Raw genomic sequence first — 22383 nt, forward strand, 5'->3', positions numbered from 1 at the left:
AAACATGGGTAAGAGTCAAACTTTCATGTGAATCAGCCGCGAAATAGATTAGCACAGACCACTGGTTAAAGCAGGGCTGTGTCCTTGCCCCGCTTCTTTTTAACTTATAAACAGCTGATCTGGGCAACGCATTGCAGGGAGCAAACCTGGCGACTCCTAGGATCGAGGGAGTCAGAATCCAATTGATTCAGTATGCAGATGACCTGGTCCTCTTGGATCATACCAAAGTAGGCCTTCAAAAAGGCTTGACAGCATTAGCAGTGTATAGCGCCGAAAACAAGCTGGTCGCAAACCCTACAAAATCCAAGATACTGATCTTTGGCCGCTACCCAAAAAAGAAGTTAATAAAATTATTATCAAGCACTCAATCATATAACTATCTTGGAGTTTGGCTCAGCGAAACTGGCCGGCCACAGGTTCATCGACACAAGCTCCAGCAGAAAGCCAAAATGGTTACTTATGCCATTTGCAAAATCAACGCCAACTTGGAAACTCCAACCACTACGGCCATTCAACGAGTTTTGAGAGCAAAATTACTACCCTGCCTCAATTACGCCATACAGGCTTTCCCAGGTAATTTGGGGCAAGACCTTGAAAAAATCAACTGTGCAGCCTACAAAAAGCTATTTTGCCTTCCATTATGCACAAGGAACACTCTAATTTGCTTGGAATTCAATCTCAAACGGCAATCTTTGGAAGAATTAGCAAGCCTGGCAAAATATTGCTACCTGACCACTATGGCATCAGAGAACTCGATGAAGTTTGTTATAAATAAAATATTCAAAAAGCCAGGTAACCCGTGGTCAGCTGGTCTAACTTCAGCCAAAGAGCTTTTGAATCTAGCGACAGAGAACTGGGACCCCAATATAATAAAGTACACAACCATCAAAACAGTAATAAAAAAGCAAGTAAGATCCTGCTCACGAAAACTGGACATTGAAGCTTTGACAGTCAGAGGCTTCCATGAGACGCAAAGCTCTCCTCACATTTTAAATGGCCATAAACCTTACCTTCTACAGCCACTGGGCAGGCAAGCTCTACAAAGGATTCTGGCAGCAAGATTGCATGTGCTTCCCTTAAAACACCTGTATCCTTCGGTCAAAGTAAGTCCAGCAATCACGGAGTGTCGTCTCTGCCACTACAAGCATGAAACATTGTCTCACATCCTATTATGCTGCCCTGCCTTGTTGTCAGTCCGTAGAATTCATCTAAGGCCTATCCTTCTCCAACTGGGAACACGGACGGTAAAAGAGGCAGTTCTTCAACTATATTCGCTGGACACGGTGAAGCACATGGCCAAATTTATTTACCCTGCACGACAAGCCCTAATGGACAGTCCGACCATGGCACAACTTGACTTTTAACTGGTGGAAGGTCCCATGTAGTACATGCCTCCCACACACACATTATTTTTTTCAATTTTAAACACGTTGTTTACGCTGATTGTTCTCTTTTTTGTATTGATTTTTATTAATCACTCAAATAAAGCATTGCCATTGTCAAAGCCTGCTCTGTCTGCAAATCCATGATTCCCAAGGCAATTAGCGAGTGGGCATTGAAGCTCCTGGTGGCACAACGGAAGAAGCCTCTGCTCCCATCCCACTGTTGTGAAGAAGTTGGGTTGTATTATATAGTGTAGTTGTGCAACCTAACAGTGTAATATACACTTACCAACCCCTTCAGTACCCTTAGGTTTCGTTTGCTAAACCTTCAGCTAAACCCTGGGGACCTGTGACTCTGAGCAGCAAGTCTTATGCAAAGCAGCAAGTGTAAAGCATTTCAACAGCACCAAAACAACTGAAGAAGAAATCGACAATACACCAAAGATATCCAACACCAATTTACAATAGATTGTATTTTTATTTAATTTTAGACACCACAATGAAAAACCTTCGTTGAAGTGTTTGAAAGATAAAGAATGTACAAGGTATAGTAAAACAGATTATTTCACTCAACCATGAGCAAGTATTGGCAAATTCAATTAATTTGACACTTAGAATCTTTTTCACCAAAAACTTGTGCTAGTTGGAATACGGTTAAAGACACTTTCGATGACCAACTCCAGTAGGGAGTCAATCAGGGGGACCAGCAAGGTCCACAGAGACAGTGACCTCAGTAGGTGAAGCAGTTCTCAGTCAGTTCCAGGCACCTTTATCCGTTGCAGGGCTTTCCTAAGGTGGTGGTCGTGATGCAAGGGATGATGGATGCTGAAGTTGCTCAAAGGATGCTGTGGAGATATGGTTGTTGGGGGTCTTGCTGTGACAACTCCTCGGTCTACAAAGGAGATTAGGCGGTCCTGGTCACAAAATCAACGTTCCTTGAAGCACTTTTGGAGCTGCCAGAAGTCCAGTGACAACTCTACCATCAAGGCTTCTTGAAGCAGAGACAAACAAGATTGCATGCAGTGAAAATACATTTAATATAAGTGATCCCAGGGCAGGGGCTCCAGGCCGTTGTGTTTTATGTGACGGTAGTCAAACGTTACCATGGAGAACTACCAGACCCAGGTGAAACAGGCAGGAGTGTTGCTTCAGGGGGTGTTTGTGGTGTGACCTCCTGCAAATGCAAAGTTAGCTTGGTAGATGGGACTGCTACATCAGTGTCGTTTTTTTCTTGTCATTCTCACTTCATAAAGAGCTCTTTACTTGTTCATTTTTTGGGGTGAAAACTTAAATATATAGGGACTGGTTTAGCAAAAAAAATAGTAAATCTACACCCGTAGAAATAGTCCCTGATCGGGTGCAAAGTTGCTGCTTTTTGAAATTCACAAACATTGGCAGAAGTAGGCTTGGAAAGCTGTGTCAGACTCAGGTTTCAGACATACTACCAGCTATCAAACCCTCAAAAGGTGATGGGATGAATGCTTGCCAATAGAATAACCAGCCGCAATCACTCTGGGTAGCTTTACAACCAATTGTTTTTTGCCCAATGTGCCACTCTAGACAGAGCCCCACCTAATGCAAACCCTCACCTTGGTCCTTTTGGGAACAGTCTATCCAAAAACGTGGTTATTTCACCCGTCCACCATGCAGCCCACTGCTTTTTTTAGTTATGAAATTGAAGAGTTCCAACTCCCCTAATCTAACTGACTGAGCAACGCCCCGGAGAATATGGAGTCTGAAAAGGTCAAGATAGTAAGAAGAAACGTAATGACTCTTTATTTGGCACTGCTTGCAAAAGAGAAATTGATGCTATATAAGGAAATGTTACTTATTCGTAATCAGAATGAATCGTCATTAAAGTTACAAAATACTGATTATCCAGCCCAAATGCAGGAAATTGGAGCACTTTAAAATAACTTATCTTGCACAAAAACTTATTTACCCACGTGACTGGATAAAACGTGTTGAATTATTTCTTTTTCAATATAAAATACAACAAAAAATTAAATAATAAAACTAAAACTGAAGAACTCTTTTCAATACTCGTAAACAAGAAAACTGAGAAAATAATGAATTGATTCAGGGCTAAATGGGCAGCAATATTAAACTAGCTGAAAAGGATTGCAAGTTATTGATAGAACATATGAATTTAATGGCAAAAGAAAGGTAAAGGATATAAAGCTAGCTAAATATGTTGCACAGAAAGGCCTTCCCTATGGGTGGATGTCAAAATCCAAAGAGTAGTGCTTGGCAAACATATAGACCTGTCTCCAGGTGGACACTTTGTAAATGTTGCTAGTGGGCGCTGGACACATGCATGTGCAAGATGGTAAAGCTGCTTTTCCACCTGTGGAACAAACCTTGGGTGTACGTTGAAGGGGCTTGTTAGCCTATTCGGAATAGGTTATGCATGAATGGATCCATATAAAAAGTACTTTTTCGCTCTTGCTGGGCTAGGACAGATAGGTCCATAGTTAACCACTTTCATTATGTTCTGATGTCTGTTGTTTTGTGTAAATAATATGCAATGGGTTCCATGACGTGGAGAGCTTTTTCCTTGTAGGAAGCTGTTTTCTGGTAATAGGTGGTCAGTTAAATGGTCTACTTTAAATGAAAATCCGAAAAAAATATAAGGAAGGCTTATAAAGCTACTATGTTCTTGTGCAAATAGCATATGGCTGGCCAGAGCATTAGAGCTGAATTTTGGGAATCCCACAGGTAGAGGTAATAGCCACTACCACAGGAGCTTGTGCTAGAGAGTTTACGCATCAGTTCAAAACGAGGACTCACCAGTTCAGAGAGCCACATTTTCAGTATCTTTGGAGGAGTAGGAGGAGGTTTCCTAGCAGGGTAGGCAAACGTGGTTTTGGGCCCCTCGAAGAAGACTTTAATCCCAGAAATTGTGAAAAAGATTTCTAAGAAAACTTGTTCTGTAGGCTGCATTAACAGCTTAGTATTCTAAGGAGATGCTGGTGCCTGACAGAATCATATGTTGTCTATCTGGCAGATGAAGGGGGTCTGGGAACAGCCACTGGCCGTATGACACATTTAAGATAACCCTGGCATGCTTCAGCTTGATGAGGGTGTTTGGTATCAATAGCATCGGAAAAAATGCTTAAATACTAATAACAATAATAATATTAAAGAAGCTTATAAAGCGCACAGCTACCCCGGATGGGGTGTCCCAGCGCTAACACGGACATTGATAGAGGTAGTGGTCAATATACCTTAGACATTACGACTAAAGAGCCAAGTTTTCAGGGCCTTTGTAAATTCTTGTTTGGACTGCAATGTGCGTAGTTGAAGAGGAAGGTTATTTCAGCATTTAGAGGTCCCCACCTCGAAAGTCCTTTCCTCAATTCTGGCTTTCGCAAAACGGGGGGTGCTAAGGTATCGTTTGTGGTTAGACCTAAGAGATCTGTTCTGCTGGTAAGGATGAAGGAGCATATTATCAAGGGTTTTATCTCCGCTTTTTTGGCTTTAAAAGCCATAAAAGCAGAGATAAAAATATCGCCCTATCAACAACAGGGTGCTAACATGCAAAATCGCATGTTAGCACCCTTTTCCACTACGCTTCCCTTTGCATCTCTATTCCAGAGGGAAATAATAGGAGATAATGTCGCTAAGTGACAATTCTCCTATTATCAAGCTTCACGCTAACCCTGTTTGAGACAAAAAAAAGCAGCGCTAACCACAGTTAATGCTGCTTTTTTACATCTGCTAATTTTGAGACTTAGCTATGTAATCCAATGGGAGGTGGATTACATGGCTCAAATCACCCTGCCCTATCAGCAAGGTTTCTCTGGTTGCAGTGTGATTATCGCTGGATTTCCAGTGATAATCACACTTTTTACCAGCTAACGCATGGATTCCTATCGCTTGGGAGATAAGAGATGCTTATAGCATGCTATCTCCGCGATGGAATCCAGCGTTAGCCTGCGATCATTATCCTCGCGCTAAAAGCGCTGAGCGATAATTATCGCAGGACCTTGCTAATATGCCCTGAAGTCTCTTCCTCAAATAGTTGGGCCCCCTTCCTTGAAATGCAGAGAAAGCAAACGTAAGAACCTTAAATTCAATGCGCTTGGCCACTGGAGGCCAATGCAGTTGTCTCAAGTAAGGAAAATACGTTTGTGAAGGGGAACCTTGCAGACCAGTCTGGCCGCTAAATCCTGCACTACCTGAAGCCTACGGATCAGACCAATTGGCAGACCCATATGGAGACTGTTAGCATAATCAAGGTGGGAAGTGATTAGGGCGTGCACAAGAATTTACGTACTGACTCAGGCAAGTAATCAATGAATTTCCTAATGATTTTTATCTTGCCAAAGCAGGCCGCAGATACTTGTTGAACCTGGGTGGCAAGGGACAGATCTTTGTCTCTCCTAACTCCTAGATTCTTAACTGAGTCCTTAGAAGTGGGAGGGGTCCTGAGTCAGCTGGCCACCATAATGCTGAGGAGGGTATTATCGCTTGATTAAAAAACAAGACCTCCGTCTAGTTGGCATTAAGTTTAAGAAAGTTAGTGCTCATCCAGGCAGAGATGTTTTTAAGGCCTAATTTCAAAGAATCAAAGGAATCTGCGGACACTTTGCTGAAAGAAAAATAGATACAATTCTGAGTTAAGCAAGGGGTCATTTGTGTAGATCCATCAAGGTTTCTTTATAGAAACTAACAGTTAAATATAGGAAACATTGAAAATTAGTTGAAAAAAGCAGCCTTTTGTGTCAACGTTTTCACCTGTAACTTCTTCTAATTATGACAGCTGTTTGAAAGCAATATACCGTTACATCCGCTGGACCTTACTGGTTGTGGGGATATATAGGACTTATAGGTTCACCAAAAACCCGACGAACCCAGAGCCAAAAACTGAGCAGCACAATCAAAGCACGTAAAATTGACTTTGACATTTTCAAAGCTATACCCAATAAAACCTTAAAGGAAATACAATATAAATCTAAGTCCCCCCTCTCCCCGATTGCACTACTCATCCATTCTACTCAGATCTATTCGAACATATACAGTCAAGCCACCCACCGGGGTCCCACCCCCGCCCTGCTCCCGGGATCCCCCCCCAGCAAGCCTAGAATTTATAAACGCAGGTCCCGATCCACGGGAACCGGGTCTAGGAGCAATTCTCGATAGTCTGCCCACCATTTCCATATCTTGAAATGTTTTAGGGGGCAATGAAAATAGGTTTCTCAAGGCCCATACAAAAGTCCAGACCATTCTTACATGCAGCCACTGCAGGGGGCCTCGGAGCCTTCCACGCCCTCGCTATGTCCCTGTTTGCCAATGTAAAACCCAACAGTAATAAATGCTGTTTATATGTGTTGCCACCTATCCCCTCCAGAACGTGCAACAGAGCTAGTTTTGGCAATCGGGGGAAGATCCCAGTCCAAAACCTCCGATAAGCAAGTGTGGACTCCTCTCCAAAACCGATTCAGAGGGAGGCACTGCCGGACTGTGTGCAGCAGCGTACCATCCTCCCTGTTACATCTTAGACACACAGGGGAGGCAACCAAGCCCGCTCTCCGCAACCGCATTCGTGTGTAATAGACCCTGTGCAGATATTTAAACTGAACCAGGCGCAGACGCACCGCTATGGCTGCCCCGCAAAGGCCTCTACCCAATCCTCCTCTTCCAAAGGTCCCATGTCCCTCTCCCAATCCTCCTGGAGTTTCTGTAATTTGGAGGAGCAGTGAGTAACTAGAGTTGATATAGCCTGGATATCTTACGGTCCTGAAGTTCTCCCATAAAAACGTTCGCCTCCAGGGGACTGAACTCAGCTACTGACTCCAATCCCACCAGACTGGGCAACAAAGCGTGCCGGAATTGGAGGTACTTGAAGAATTGGGACCGTGGCATATGGAATTCCACCTGAAGGTCTTGGAAGGATTTCAGTGCTAGACCCTTCAGAACATCCCCCAGGACCGAGATCCCAATATGATCCCACCCTCCGAAACCCTGCAGAGCAGCTAATTGCGGCAAGCGCCCATTATCCCAAAGGGGGTCTCCTGTGTCAGCTTATTCCACCGTGCCTGTCTTCAAACCTGGAACACAACTTTTGTTGCCGGAGGCAGTGGTCCCCTCAGCGATGCCGAGTATAGTACCGTATGCAGCAAGTGATCTCCTATAAGCCGCCGTTCCACCGCATATGCCCGATCCCCCACTCATTCAATACGTATAGGTGAGATGCTTGGTAATATGATAGGATATCGGATGACGCTAGACCTCCACAGTAGGTAGATAAAAAACACGTCCGCAGGGCCACACGCACCTTGACCCCCTCCCACAAGAACAGCCCAAGGGCCGCATTTATTTGCCGGAAACCCCGGGGGGATCGGATACAGGTGATTCTGCAACTGATACAGGAGACGGGGGAGCATAACCTTCGTGAATATGGCTGATCTGCAATAGATCGGGATTCATATATAATCCAGAGGTTTCCCCAAAGATCTCTAGAATATGCAGACGCCATGGTCCCGTTCTATCCACATCCGTGAGGAAGAAGAGGACATCTTCCGCGTACAAGTCAATCATATCTGACAACCCCTGAGCCCATTCAAAGCCCTGAACCTGCACGTCTATGCATACCCAAGCGGCCAGCGGCTCCATTGCGAGTGCTAATAGGTACGGAGATATGGGGCAACCCTGTCTCTCCCCCAACCTATAGGGAACACAGAGGAGGCCGCGCTCGCTATCCGCACCGAGGCTGTGAGGTCGGTATATAAAAGGGTCAAGTAAGATAGGAACCGCTGTCCAAAATTCAACCGAAGTAATAGTGCAAATATGTATACCCAACTAAGGGAGTCGAAAGCCCTATTCATGTCTGCTAGCAGCAGTGCCGCCGGTGCGCCCAGTCTTTGGATGGCCGCCGCCGCCTCAATAATCACTCGTCTAATGTTGTGTCTAGTCACCCGCTAAGGCATAAAGCCAGCCTGATCCGGGTGAACCAGTGTCGCAATGTGGGGTAACAGGCGATTTGCTAGGGCCTTCGCCAATATTTTGGCCTCTACGTTCAATAAAGAGATTGGTCTATATGATGCGTGCTGATCCGGTGGCCTACCGGGTTAATGAAATACAACCACCTCTGCGTGCCTCCAGTCCGGGGGAAGAACGCTGCGAACTTGCGCCTCCTCTACCACTGTGGGGTAATGAGAACCCAGCTGAAAAAAGTATCATTTAAAACATTTGCTAGGAAACCCATTGGGCCCTGGAGCTCCAACTCCTCTCTCACTGCATCCGATAGGGCCCTGGGCGGGAGGTCAGCCAGAAACTGATCAACCATGTCAGCGGACAGACATTCTTTAGGGGGCGTATAAATCGGCATAATACGCAGCAAATAAATACTCCAGCCCTGTCTCCCACACTGATTCTGTGAAAACCTGCAACAAAATCGCGAATTACTTCTCTGGTAAAATCGAGAAGATATATGCGAGCTTTTCTGGTAGTAAAATGTCTGGCTCTGACTTTGTAGAATATAAAGAGCATACTAGCACTCAATTTTGCTTAGACGCCTTCTCTGTTCCCTCTGCCGACATTCTAATATCTACTTGCAAAAGCATTAAATCCGGCTCTCCTAGTGACCCAGCCCCTCCTAAAATCTTAGCAGATAGTCTGTCAGTTCTAGAGCCCCATTTTAGGCACATTCTGCAACTTTCCTTCTCCACTGCCTGTCTACCCGCTGCCTGGAAGAAAGCCATAGTCCTCCCCATCAAAAAAAAACCCAATGTTAGTCAGGATCTGTTAGAGAATCTACGTCCCATCTCCCTGCTACCTTACTTGGCCAAGCTAGCAGAGAAAATTGCCAATGTCCAACTCATGGCACATCTTGAAGCCCATAATGCCTTTCACACATCTCAGTCCGGTTTCAGACCCAGATTCTCTACTGAAACAGCCCTCCTGAGAGCCACCGAAACTATGAGGGAAGGAGCCGATGAAGGCAAAACTATGGCCCTCATTATGCTAGACCTCAGTGCCGCGTTTGACACTGTAGCTCATCACATCTTGCTACAGTGTCTAAACCGAGCGGGTGTCATCAAAGAGGCTCTGGGTTGGTTGAAAGCTTTTCTTACCAACAGAAGCTTTCAGGTCCAAAGAGGGATTTTCCTCTCAGATAGCATGACACTTGCACAGGGGGTACCTCAGGGCTCTGCCCTGAGTCCCACCCTGTTCAACCTGTACATGGCTCCGCTGGCAGAGGTGGTACAATCGTTCGGCGTAGAGCTGGTCTCTTACGCCGACGATACCCAACTACTGATCTCCCTCTCACAATCCCCATCCGCAGAGGCTGAAAACTTTAAATCTTGCATGAGTAAATTGGCTGTCTGGATGAATGAAAATTGCCTCAAATTAAATGGCACTAAAACGGAGGTACTGGTAATAGGTGGAGGAGACTCTCTGTGGACAAAGGATTGGTGGCCCACTAGTTTGGGTCCTGTACCTACTCCTAGTCAAGAAGCTAAAAACTTGGGTGTCTGGATAGACAACAAGCTATCATATGACAGCCATATCAAAAAAACGGTGGGCAAATGTTTTGGAGTTATGAAAACTCTTAACCGCACCCTAGATCTGCTTCCCCTGAATTCCAGACGCACAATGACTCAGGCACTTATCACTTCCCGAATAGACTACGGCAATGTACTGCTGCTGGGAACATCGGATAAAAACATTAGAAAGCTGCAAGTCCTGCAAAACTCAGCGGCTCGCCTTGTGCTGAGACTTCCTCGCAGGGCTCCGTCTAAACCTTCCCTGGCCTCCCTTCATTGGCTACCCATCCGACATAGGATACTATTTAAAGCCCTCCTATGGTGTCACAGGATCATCCATCTAAAAGCCCCGTCTTATTTGTCCGACTTAGCCATACCTTATGAGCCGAACAGGACCCTACGCTCTATGGGAATGGGGCTGCTTAAAACCTCGCGCATAAAAAAAGCCAGGATGGGTGGCAAGTCCTTCCGCACCCTTGCGGCTAGGAAATGGAATGCCCTCCCTGCATCCATCAGATTAGAACAAAATGAGGCTTCTTTCAGGAAGCTGCTGAAAACTCATTTATTTACTCTATAATGTACAGCTTCTCTGATCTCTGGCCAAGACTTTTCTCTCCACACAGCGCGGGGACACGCCGGGAGGCGTCACCAGGCGCTTTATAAGCCCCTTTAATAAATAATAATAATAACAAAGCTCTCCGCTAGGGCCCGTGGTTCCGTGAGTGGCTCACCCGACGCGCCCAATATGCCCGGTTTGTGGATGGTATATCCCTTGGCAGAGCCTGTGGAGCATGCTACCGGACTTGTCACCCCATTGATATACTCTACTGCGCGTCGTCAGCCATGCCTGCTGGGCCTCAGCCGGTAGGAGCGCGGCGTAGTTTTGTTGGGCAAACAACAATTGCCTCCTAGCCTGCCCGTCCCCGGCCGCACAACCCCGCCGCTCAAGATCTTCAATGTCTGCCTCCGCCCGAAGTAGCGCTTCCGCGCACCAAGATATGTCTTTTACCCTCAAGACAGGCTTCATCGCCTCCCACACCGTATCGGCCCCAGCAATGGACCCCACATTCACTCTCAGGTATTCATCTATAGCGTCGCCCATATGTTCCCTACAGTCATTTTTCAAATGCCACACTGACAAGCGCCAGCGAAATGGCTGCTTCCTATGTACCATCTGAATGGTGAGGGCCATCGGGGAATGATCCAACAAGCCTCTCGGTAGAATCTCGGCTGCTAGCTGTAGTTTTTTAACCCTAGCTCTGCCGGCACCCAGGGAAACCTATCAAACCTATACATTTTTGAAAACTAGACACCTAGGGAAATCCAGGATGGGGTGACTTGACTGCCTCTCACCAGGTTCTGATACCCAGAATCCCTTGCAAACCTAAAATTTTGTAAAAAAAACACATTTTCCTTACATTTCTGTCGTGGAAAGTTCTGGAATTTGCGTGGATACACAACTTTCCACCCACCCCACGTTTTCCAAAGTCTTCCAAGAAAAATGGTACCTCACTTGGGTGGGTAAGCCTGGTGCCCGCAACCGGAAATGGCGCAAAACGCAACGTGAACACACCCAAATTTCACAGTGAAAAATGACCCTTTTTTGGCAAAGTGCCTAGTTGTAGTTTTTGAACCCTAGCTCTGCCGGCACCTAGGGAAACCTAGCAAACCTATACATTTTTTTAAACTAGACAGCCAGGGGAATCCAGCATGGGGTGACTTGACTGGTTCCTACCAGGTTATGTTACCCAGAATCCCTTGCAAACCTAAAGCATTGTCCAAATAAACACATTTTCCTCACATTTATGTGGTGGAAAGTTCTGGAATCCGCATGGATCCACAAATTTCCACCCACCCCGCATTCCCCACCAAAGTCTTCCGAGCAAAATGGTACCTCACTTGTGTGGGTAGGCCTAGTGCCCGCGAAAGGAAACGGTGCAAAACGCAACGAGGACACACCTCGATTTCGCAGTGAAAAATGAACCTTTTTGGGCAAAGTGCCTAGCTGTCGTTTTTTAACCCTAGCTCTGCCGGCACCTAGGGAAACCTAGCAAACCTATACATCTTTAAAAACTAGACACCCAGGGGAATCCAGGATGGGGTGACTGGACTGCCTCTCACCAGGTTCTGTTACCCAGAATCCCTTGCAAACCTAAAAAAGTATTAAAAAAACACAATTTCCCCACATTTCTGTGCTAGAAAGTTCTGGAATCTGCGTGGATCCACAAATGTCCCCCCACTCCGCGTTTCCCAAGGTCCTCTGAAAAAAATTGTACCTCACTTGTGTGGGTCGGCCTAGTGCCTGCGACAGGAAACGGTGCAAAACGCAATGTGGACACACCTCAATTTCGCAGTGAAAAATGACCCATTTTTGGCAAAGTGCCTAGCTGTAGTTTTTGAACCCTAGCTCTGCCAGCACCTAGGGAAACCTACCAAACCTATACATTTTTTAAAACTAGACACCAGGGAAATCCAGGATGGGGTCACTTGACTGCCTCTCACCAGGTTCTTTTACCCAGAATCCCTTGCAAACCTAAAGAATTGTAAAAAAACAAAGTTTCCCCACATTTATGTGGTGGAAAGTTCTGGAATCTGTGTGGATCCACAAATTTACACCCAACCCACGATTCCCAAAGTTTTCCGAGAAAAATGGTACCTCACTTGTGTTGGTCGACCTAGTGCCTGAGACAGGCAAGGGCCCAAAACATATTGAGGCAACATCAAAATTATCTATCACAAACCAACCTGGTTTTTGCAAGGTAGTTCACATGAGCTTTTGGCCCGGGGCTCGGCGGCCATCTAGGGAAACCTACCAAACCCACACATTTCTGGAAACTATATACCCTAGGGAGCCCAGCGAGGTATGGCTTGCATGGGTCATCCAACATTTGCCTACCCAGAATCCCCTGCAAACCTCAAATTTTGCTGAAAAAAATCCCTTTTTTCTCAAATTTCTGTGTGGGAAAGTTCTGGAATCTGCGTGGATCAACAAATTTCCTCCCACCCAGCATTTTCCCAGGTCTCCTGATAAAAACGGTACATCACTTGCGTGGGTGGGTCAAGCACCTGCGACAGGAAAGGGCCCAAAACCTAGTGAGGCAACATCAAAATTACCTATCACAAACCAACCTGGTTTTGCAAGGGGGTCCCATGAGTTTTTGGCCCGGTACTCGGTGGCCATCTAGGGAAGCCTACCAACCCCACACATTTCTGGAAACTAGACACCGGGAGAGTCCAGTGAGGTATGGCTTGCGTGGGTCCCCCAACATTCACCTACCCAGATTCCCCTGCAAACCTCAAATTTTGCTGAAAAAAATCACGTTTTTCTCAAATTTCTGTGTGGAAAAGTTCTGGAATCTGCGTGGATCCACTAATTTGCTCTGACCCAGCGTTCCTCCAGGTCTCCAGATGAAAATGGTACCTCACTTGCGTGGGTAGGTATAGTGACTGCAACACGAAATGACCCAAATCGTACTGTGGAGAGTTCAAAATTACCTTTAAGAAAACCACCTGGTTTTGGTGGGGTGGGGGGTGGGGGGGGGGCACCTGAGATTTTAGCCCTGGGCTTGGTAGCCATCTTGGGAAAGTTCCAAACCCAAATATTTCTGAAAACTAGACACCCGGGGGTGTCCAATGAGGTATGGCTTACGTGGATCCCCTAACATTTTCCTACCCAGAATGCCAGGAAAACCTCAAATTTAGCTAGAAAAAACAAATGTTCCACCCATTTTTGTGTGGAATCACCATGCCGGCACAAATGTCCTACCCCACAGGCAGTTCAATTTGGCGTAGCGAGAGCAGAGTCCCCAGCATCAGCAGGACAAACCCAAATATTTCTGAAAACTAGACACCGGGGGGTGTCCAATGAGGTATGGCTTACGTGGATCCCCTAACATTTTCCTACCCAGAATGCCAGGCAAACCTCAAATTTAGCTAGAAAAAACAAATTTTCCACCCATTTTTGTGTGGAATCACCATGCCCGCACAAATGTCCTACCCCACAGGCAGTTCAATTTGGCGTAGCGAGAGCAGAGTCCCCAGCATCAGCAGGACACAGCCTGAATGGAGAGATGGTTATCAGCTCGGCGGCTTCACGCGCGTGGGGGTCCTGATGACTAGCAGCCGGTCGCCAGGTGTAAACATTCCAGGATACAGGTAATTCTTTAAGTTGATTTATTGGTAAGTCAACAGGACCAAGAAAACATGAACCGACTCTTCAGCAGACAGTGATCAACTGCTGCAGAATCCCCACTCCACAAAGTTCTTTCTATTCTTTTGACGTGCACAGGTTCCAGACATCCAGAGAATGGAAAGATGACCCAACAGTGAGTCCAAGAGAATTGAGTGATACCATGAAACTGGTTTTGAAGACATGTTGTGTCAATAATTATTCATGAAATCCCAAATATGTCTACCACTGATGACCCAAATACTCCAGCAAAACTTTGTAATGTCTCACTGTTATAGGTTACAAAGCAAGTGGAGCCTCTTTCATCAGAAATGGACACAGTCAGGAATTCACGCTGCAAAATGTATTTTGATGTTTTATTCAAATCAAAATTCTGATGGATACTTCTAACTGCAGGTTCCTCTCCTTTAGAATATCCCTACGTGTTCGCCTGGAACCAGAAGATTTAAATAGCTCTGCTTCCATGCACCAAAAGTTGTACTGTGGGCCTCAGTATTGACTTTGTTCTGTCCTAGTAATGATGTTGGGGACACATGTAAACCCCACCCCTATGCATGGACGTAGGTTTCTTTCTCTCTGTGCCTTTGTATGCACTTTCAGAGAACGCTCGTACTTTTTGCTTGTAAGTAGACAAGTTTATTTTTCAAAATTCTTCATTTTGTCATTGTTCAAGGGAGCAATGTGCCATCCTAAAACTACAGGGCTTAAACCTTGTAGGTGTTGTGGTAAACAAATGTCTGAGATAGACTCCACAAGGTATATTGTTGGCATTTGGGATCGGGCATGACTCCAGTTAGTGCAACGAGTGTGCCCTTATGAATCCGAAGGTGATCTCTGAACAATGAAGCAAAGCTGTAATACTGTCGGACACTCAAAGAAGTCATGGAAGTCCATCTCGAATTCAAGGGCATAAACCTGTTCCCATAACAGGTCCTCATTGCGATCTAAGTCTTTTGGTGAGTTGAAGCAGAAGCACAAGAAGGCCAAGTGGGACCTGTCCCCATCCTACCATTCTCAGAGTGAAAAGTAACGAGGACGCCAGGATGTATCTCCGTCACCAAGGAAGCCCCCAGTCAGGTTGTGACTGGCACATCTGTCCTCAACACGATCTCTGGTTCTGATTAGACTTTAAACTAGACTTCCAATTTGGCACTAAGATCCAAAGCAATCCGTTTAATATTGATGCTGGCCTGGCGCCACTGGCACCAGAGGAGGACTGTGCTCCCAATGGTCAAGTCTGATTCTGAACCAAATTCATCTTGACCTAGGCCGAAATTGTGTCTGAAAGTCATACTGTCCCGTAGCCATACTGACACACTTGGTCACCCTTCAATCCAATCCAATCAAACCATGCCCTTACCTCAGTCACCCTCCAGTACTTTAACAACTTTTCAGTTCTAACTCTAACCCAACCAACTTTTGGAGATGACAATGGAGATGAGAGGGATGATTTCTCCCCACACTATGATGATGACGACAATCTGTATATTGATTTCCTGGAGGCCAGTTGGTTAGGCTCTCCCCTGGGCCATTAACGGAAGACAGTACTTCCTTTACTGTGGTCCTAAGAAATGCAGCTAAGGTATTAGAGTTATGGCTATTATCTACCAAAGTTAAAACAAAAGTGCTAAATGAAGTCTTGCAACCTGGCAGGCTTCCTCTGAACCATTCTTCCATTTAATGAAGCCCTGACTCACACCTTAATGGGCACCTAGACTAAGCCTTGCTCTTGCCCACTGGTGAACAGGCAGAGCGCTGGCACTAGGCAATCCTACCTTTTTGATTCATTACCCTACTCCAAATGTCTGCTGGTTCAGGCTTCCTCCGACTAAATAAACCCCCAAACCATTTCCTATGCCCCCCATACAGACACAAAGTCAAAAGGAATTGAGGCATTCAGGAAGCAAATGTTTTTATCAGCAAGCATAGCCCTCAGGTCAGTCAATGCCAGCTGTTTGTTGGGAAAATATTCAACATGGTCAGTGAGATCTTGCCACCAGTCCATGAAGAATTGTGGGCAAACCTGGCCCAAATGATCCAGGGTCATCAGGATGTGGCTAAATATGTAATAATTTCTGGACACCACGGATTGCTTGGGTAGAGCCACTGGTGCTAGCAGGGTACTTTGATGCCAGGCATGGATGAGATTCACTGGCTTCTCTGGTGATGTGCAGTCATCACTGATGGATATGCCATTTTATGCATCTTGTCTGTTTAGTGAGAAAGCTGATTCCACACTGGAACACTTCAAAGAAAGCTGGGCGATGGCGCACTCCTTAGGCCTCTCTATCAGTACACTTAGCAGTTATAGCGCTTTCAAAGCTAATCCAGAGGTTCGTGTACTGGCCGCGCCAAGGCCCACCCACCCCCACAACAGGCATCTCAGTTTTTTCAAGGGCATCAAAGCAGACAATGACCCGGCTACCGGGGGGGGGGGGTGTAGAATTCTCAGTTCCCCTACCCTACAGCATCTGTCTCCAGGCTGAATTATTTTGCCTTTAGTGCCACACAACCAGATATTTCCTCACAATATTCCCTTCAATGGTGTCAAAATATAATATCTGGCAGGAGGGTTCTTCAGATTGTTCAACGGGGCAGTGTCCTGCCCTTTCTATTCCACCAACTGCATTTTTCACCCACATCAAAGCTGCTTCCATGGCAGTACTTGTCCTTCTAGCTTCAGGATATGCAGGCTATTTTGGTCCCGGAATTAAAGACTGGCTGTTACTCCAGTTATTTCCTTGTGTTGGAAGAAGGACGGAGGTCTCAGTTCTATTTTAGATCTCCGCACTCTGAACACTTTCCTGCAGAAGGATTAACTCTTTTGCACTGGATACAGATGACTGGATGGTGGCTTTAGACCTGCAGGATACCTAATTTCATGTACCAGTCCTGCAGTCCCACAGATGCTACTTGCAGTTCTGGGTAGGCCAGGAGAATTTTCAATTTTTTGTGCTCCCCTCCAGCCTTACCAGTGCCCCTGGGAGTTCACAAAAGTGATGGCGGTGGTTGCAGCACCCCTTCAGGATTTTAATATCCCCCTACCTCGAAGACTGGCCGTTGAGGGTGGGCTTGCAGCTGTCAGTCGACGGCCACCTACAAGCAACACTGAACATCCTAACTTCATTGTGATTCACTATCAACATGCCAAATGTACTCCTGACTCCATCTCAAAGAGACTTTCTTGATGCAGTGCTGTGTCAGGCCTTCCCTCTATGCTGAGGAATTCAGGTTGTTTGGTCTATGATCCTGCTGTTTCAACCTCAGTCTTGGGCCTCAGTGAGGGTGGCACTGAGGCTTCTTGGCCTCCTGCATCTTGCTGGCCAACTATGCTTAGTGGCATATGCTGGCTCAGCAGTGGAATCTGAAGTCTCAGTCTCTCTGCACCAGATTCTATCCAGTTTTCAGAGGAGACTGCAAAAGACCTACAGTGCTGGCTGCTTAACCGTAATTGGACCAGCAGTAAACACCCCTCCCAACTCAGAGGTTACATTGGTGGGGAGGTCATCTGGTATCGGTGAAGATCAGATGACTGGTCTCCAGCAGAGAGCTGTCTTCATATTAACCTGTTGGATTTGTGGGACATTTGCCTGATGTTGAAAGCCTTCCTACAATCCATCTAAGGGAAGGTGGTTCAGGTTCACACAGACAACACATCCACCATGTGGTAGTGCAACAAGCAGGGCATGGTGGAGTCCGAGGTCCTGTGTCAAGAGGCACTTTGACTCTGGAGCTGACTGGCACTTCAGGGCATTTCCCCGGTCGTACACCACCTGTTGGGATCATTAAATGCCAGGGCAGACAAATTCAGCAAGTGACAGCTAGTTGATCACAAACGGTAACTACATCTGGAGGTGGTGAAGGGTGTCTTCCAGCAATAGGGAGAGCCCTGGCTCCATCTCTTTGCTGCCTTCGAGAACAAGAATTGTCAAAATGTTTGTGTGTTGGAATTCCCAAAAAGGCTCTCTCATGGAGACTCATTCTGCCTAGAGTGGTCTATGGGGCTCCTGTATGGTTTTCTCTCCTGCCCTGAGTTCTGAAGAAATTCTAAGAACAACAGGGACAGGTCATCCTAGTAGCTCCAGGTTAGGCCAGGAGAGGGTGCTCCTGGAACGTCTGGGCATCAGCAACTATCCTCTGATTAGGCTGTTGATCAGGGAAGATCTTCTGTTGCAGCAGTCAGTCAGGGTCTTGCACCCAGACCTGCACAGTCTACACCTCCATGCATGTAGATTGTATGGCGGCCATTAACTGCATTCAATCTACCACCTGAAGTAGTGGATGACGTTCTAGCAGCAAGAAAACCCTTTATGACATTTTTTAACGCCAGACACAAATTCTTTCCAGATAAACTGGTGCTGAGGACTATGGCGGGCTTTATTCTGAGAGTTTTGACTTTCTTTCATGTTAAGCAATCCATCACTCTTGACATTCTTTGCCCCACACTTTACCCCTCAAAAGAGGAGGAGAAGCTCCACTGTTTGGACCCCAAAAGAGCGCTCAGCTTTAACATTGATCGTACCAAAGACCATTGATTGGGTGATATGCTTTTGTGAGGTTTTACGGGGCAAAATAAGGCAAGACAGTGCAGAACCAGACTTTGTCCAGATGGATATTCATCTGCATCAAAATCTGTTATGGGATGGACAAAAAGCAGCCTCCAGAAGAGTTAAGGACCCATTCAACAGGGCCAAAGCTGCTGCCATGACACCAGCACATGGATTACCTCTCCCAGATATTTGTAAGGCTTTAACATGCGCATCAGTGCACACCCTCACAAAGTCTACCACCTTGACAGCCTGGTCCAACAGGAAGGACATTTTGACTGTTCAGTCCTGCAGACTTTTTGGTCTGATTCATTCCACAGACACTCCACCAAGGAGGTCCTGCTTTGGAATCTATTCTAAAGGCAAGGAAACTGTGTTTAGAAGTATTCATCAAAAGAATGAATTACTTACCTTTGGTAACTATCATTCTGGTGGCGCTCCTGCCTTCTTGTTCAGTGGAAAGTACTCTTTTCCATTTAAAATGTCCCACCGTATAGATCTGCACACTAGCACAAGCAATTTGTTTCTGACCTGTGCGTCCAAGAGCCCTGTGATATCCAGAAAGAAACTGATGTCAGCGCGATTGGTTGGCGCCAATACGTGGCTCCATCTGTCAGTTCCGGGGGTTGAGCCATGCTGGACAATTCCACCTAATGGTGAGCAGGAGCTATGCTGAAAAGTCTTCCGGATCAAGTGTTTTGCCTGGGAGATTCTAAAGCTGAGGAGTCTGCAGTTACATTATCCACCAGAAAGAATGTTACCAAAGGTTAGTAACTTGTCCGACTTTGCCTTGAACATTGTTGAATATTATAAAATAAACAATCTGAGATCCGCAAACTTCACTGTCTCCCTGTCAAAAAACGAGTGCAGTTTAAATCACTCTGCATGGTTTTAAGGCTCTACAAGGCATAGGTGTTGACCACCTGAAGCGACAGTGTCAGTGGTATGTGCCCAATAGACCACTGCACTCTTCTAAAGCAAAACTAGTGATTGCACCATCTACAAAACGGCCTAGATGGGGAGGAAAAAGCTTTAGTGCTGGAGCGGCAAAGGCTTGGAACGCCTTGCCTTTCCACCTGAGGAACATCCCTCATCTACATGGTTTTAGGAAGGCCCTTAAAACCTGGCTTTTTTTTTAATCAATTGCTTGCTCTGGCTTTTTAACTATGTTTTCAGAGGACTGTCGCTCGTGCCAGGACACCACAGGGTAACAGTTGCGCTTTACAAATGCCCCTAACATAACATAACATAACATACTTATGTTCGTACAACATTGTTTACTGTTTAGAAACAACTGAGAAATCAAGATATCAAATTTTATTAAACCTTGTTGACTATTTAAGAATAAGTAGAAAATTAAGATACAAAGTTCTACTAGAAAATAATGTGAAACAATATATTCAAGCAGCTGCATTGTCACATTGCACTGAAAAAAATATTCTCCTTAATGAAAAATATCCAAAATTAAAGCTCTCCCTCCTCCAGAAAACCCTCCTGTTACTAAGAAAGATCATTGGGTTGAGTTACTAAGAACCTTGTTGATGATATGCCTGGGATATTGCAGTATTATCTACACAAGGCTCCCAAAAGAAGGTAATTGACGGCATGCAAAGGCTTAAAAAAAATTGACAGATTGTGCCTGAACTTGCAGACCTGTGAAACTGTCAAATCACACTGGAAAGTGCTACCCTGACTTCTACTGAATGAGAGGAACATTTACAAAATCAGTCCTCAGCACTGTCAATATGTCCTACTGGGACACACAACCAGGATAATGTCAAACACTCACAACATATTACACCCTGACACAAACTGTAGTTATCTCATGGACAACAGTGATCGTACAAAAGGGTGAACCATGGAATACGATTGCTAGGACTTATGTCCCTGTCCAGACTCATGCACACCTATCTGAAAGGTGACACACAGCACTTTGTAAAACTCCAAAATAATAAATAAGACTTGGATATACAATAACTGATTATGTCTGAATGAAGGCAAACCTGAGTTTCTGCTCTTGGGCTTTCCCCCATTAGTAGGAGAAAATAAGATTTTATGGCCAAGATACCATGTTCGGCAGCAACATGTTCTGAACACTGTTGAAACCATGGACAGAGTCTCACAACTTTAATACAGCTGGAGAAGCATAGCTTCTTTAACTATTTTACCAAGCTATTAAGAATAATTAGCCTTTTGCTGGTGGAAAATCACTGAGCTGCGATTGCTAGAACCATCATCTGATCAAAAATAGACCAGAGTATTCTAAAATGTCACTAATAAAGTTTCTAAGAAAGAGATGCAAACATTTCAGGTGATTCCAAACTTGCCAGCAAATGCTGTGGCGAACGCCTTGAAAAGAGAACATGTCTTTGTGAAGAGCTCAGTTCACAAGTTTTATCCAAAGAAACATTGACCACGAAGGACAAAGAATGCACATGATGCTACAAAACAAAGAAGGGATGAATCTACAGCATTATGCAGGATTTTCGACTGAAGAGAGCATAATTTCCTCTGAATTGAAAGTTGTCTATTATCTGAAGTAAATTCTTTATCACTTCTGATGTATAACGTGACTCATAAGAATATTTTTGGATGGGTACTTCTACCTACAGATTTCTCAACCTTGAATGTCCCCAGAGACTAGACTGGATCCCGAAACATTGCAATAGCTCTCCTGCATAGAGATGTTGGCCCCATCTCATCATCATTTTCAGCATGAAAGCAAAGTCACATATCACCACCCCGGCAGCCTGATGTCAGTTCCTTTGTTCTGTGCAGATCTGGATATTCTCTCTGTGATATTTTTTCACTAAACTATCTATTTTGCTACCTGCATGCAATGTTTTAGGTATGACTCTCCCTAAGATGGGACGCTCAAATGAGCAAACACTATGGGCAGATTTATGATGACTGGCGCATCCCCAGGGATGCGCCAGTCATCCTGCGCCGCTGCTCCGCCACCCATGGTGCGCCGCATTTACAATGCGGCGCACCATGGGGCAAAAACGGCACAGATGCGTGACGCATCTGTGCCGTAAAGGTGGCGCATTGCTGGAGCTGCGTCGCAAGCCCGACGCAGCTCCAGCAAGGCTCGGGGGGGCCCCATCTCCACAATGCTGCGTCAAGACCTACTCTTATAGATTTCACTCAGCCACTTTTAGGAGGCGTTCTTGCGCAGGAACGCCCCCCCTGCGCAGGAACGCCTCCTATGGCGCAGGGCTTTACTACGTGACGCATCTCCTAGATGCGTCACGTTGTAAATAGGGCGCATTGTTTGCGCCGCCGTTGCGTCAAATAAAGTGACGCACCGGCGGCGCAAGGCCGTCATAAATCTTCAGGTCCTTAAGGAGCACTTGCGTTATACTACATTAAAGTGTTGTTGAGGGGATTACATCACCCAAAGTCCCCATTAGCTTTGAACTACGCCCACTCGTCTGCACTGCTGTATACAATTTTCCTCTCCCACCGCATGAGATGTCCAAGTGAGGTGATATTCTGGTCCTCACGGAGGGCATGCGCACTTGCCTTCTTACTACATTCAAGCGCTGCTGGGTGGAGTCCCCAGTAGTTTTGAACATTGCCAACCCAGCAACACCACTGTATTAGTGGTTTTGTGCTCTTGTGGTGTGATATATGTCTGGGCTACGGGTAGACCTGTCTTCGGTACGTCAGTGGCCAGGAGATGCTGAGCCTGGTCCTCCCACCCCCTCTTGGCTTCTCACCCTCTGTACTCTTAAGCATCCCTACAATGAGAAAGGGAAAGTCCTCGTTTT

This window comes from Lissotriton helveticus, chromosome 1_1 (genome assembly GCF_964261635.1).
Source record: "Lissotriton helveticus chromosome 1_1, aLisHel1.1, whole genome shotgun sequence".
Taxonomy (NCBI): Eukaryota; Metazoa; Chordata; class Amphibia; order Caudata; family Salamandridae; genus Lissotriton; species Lissotriton helveticus.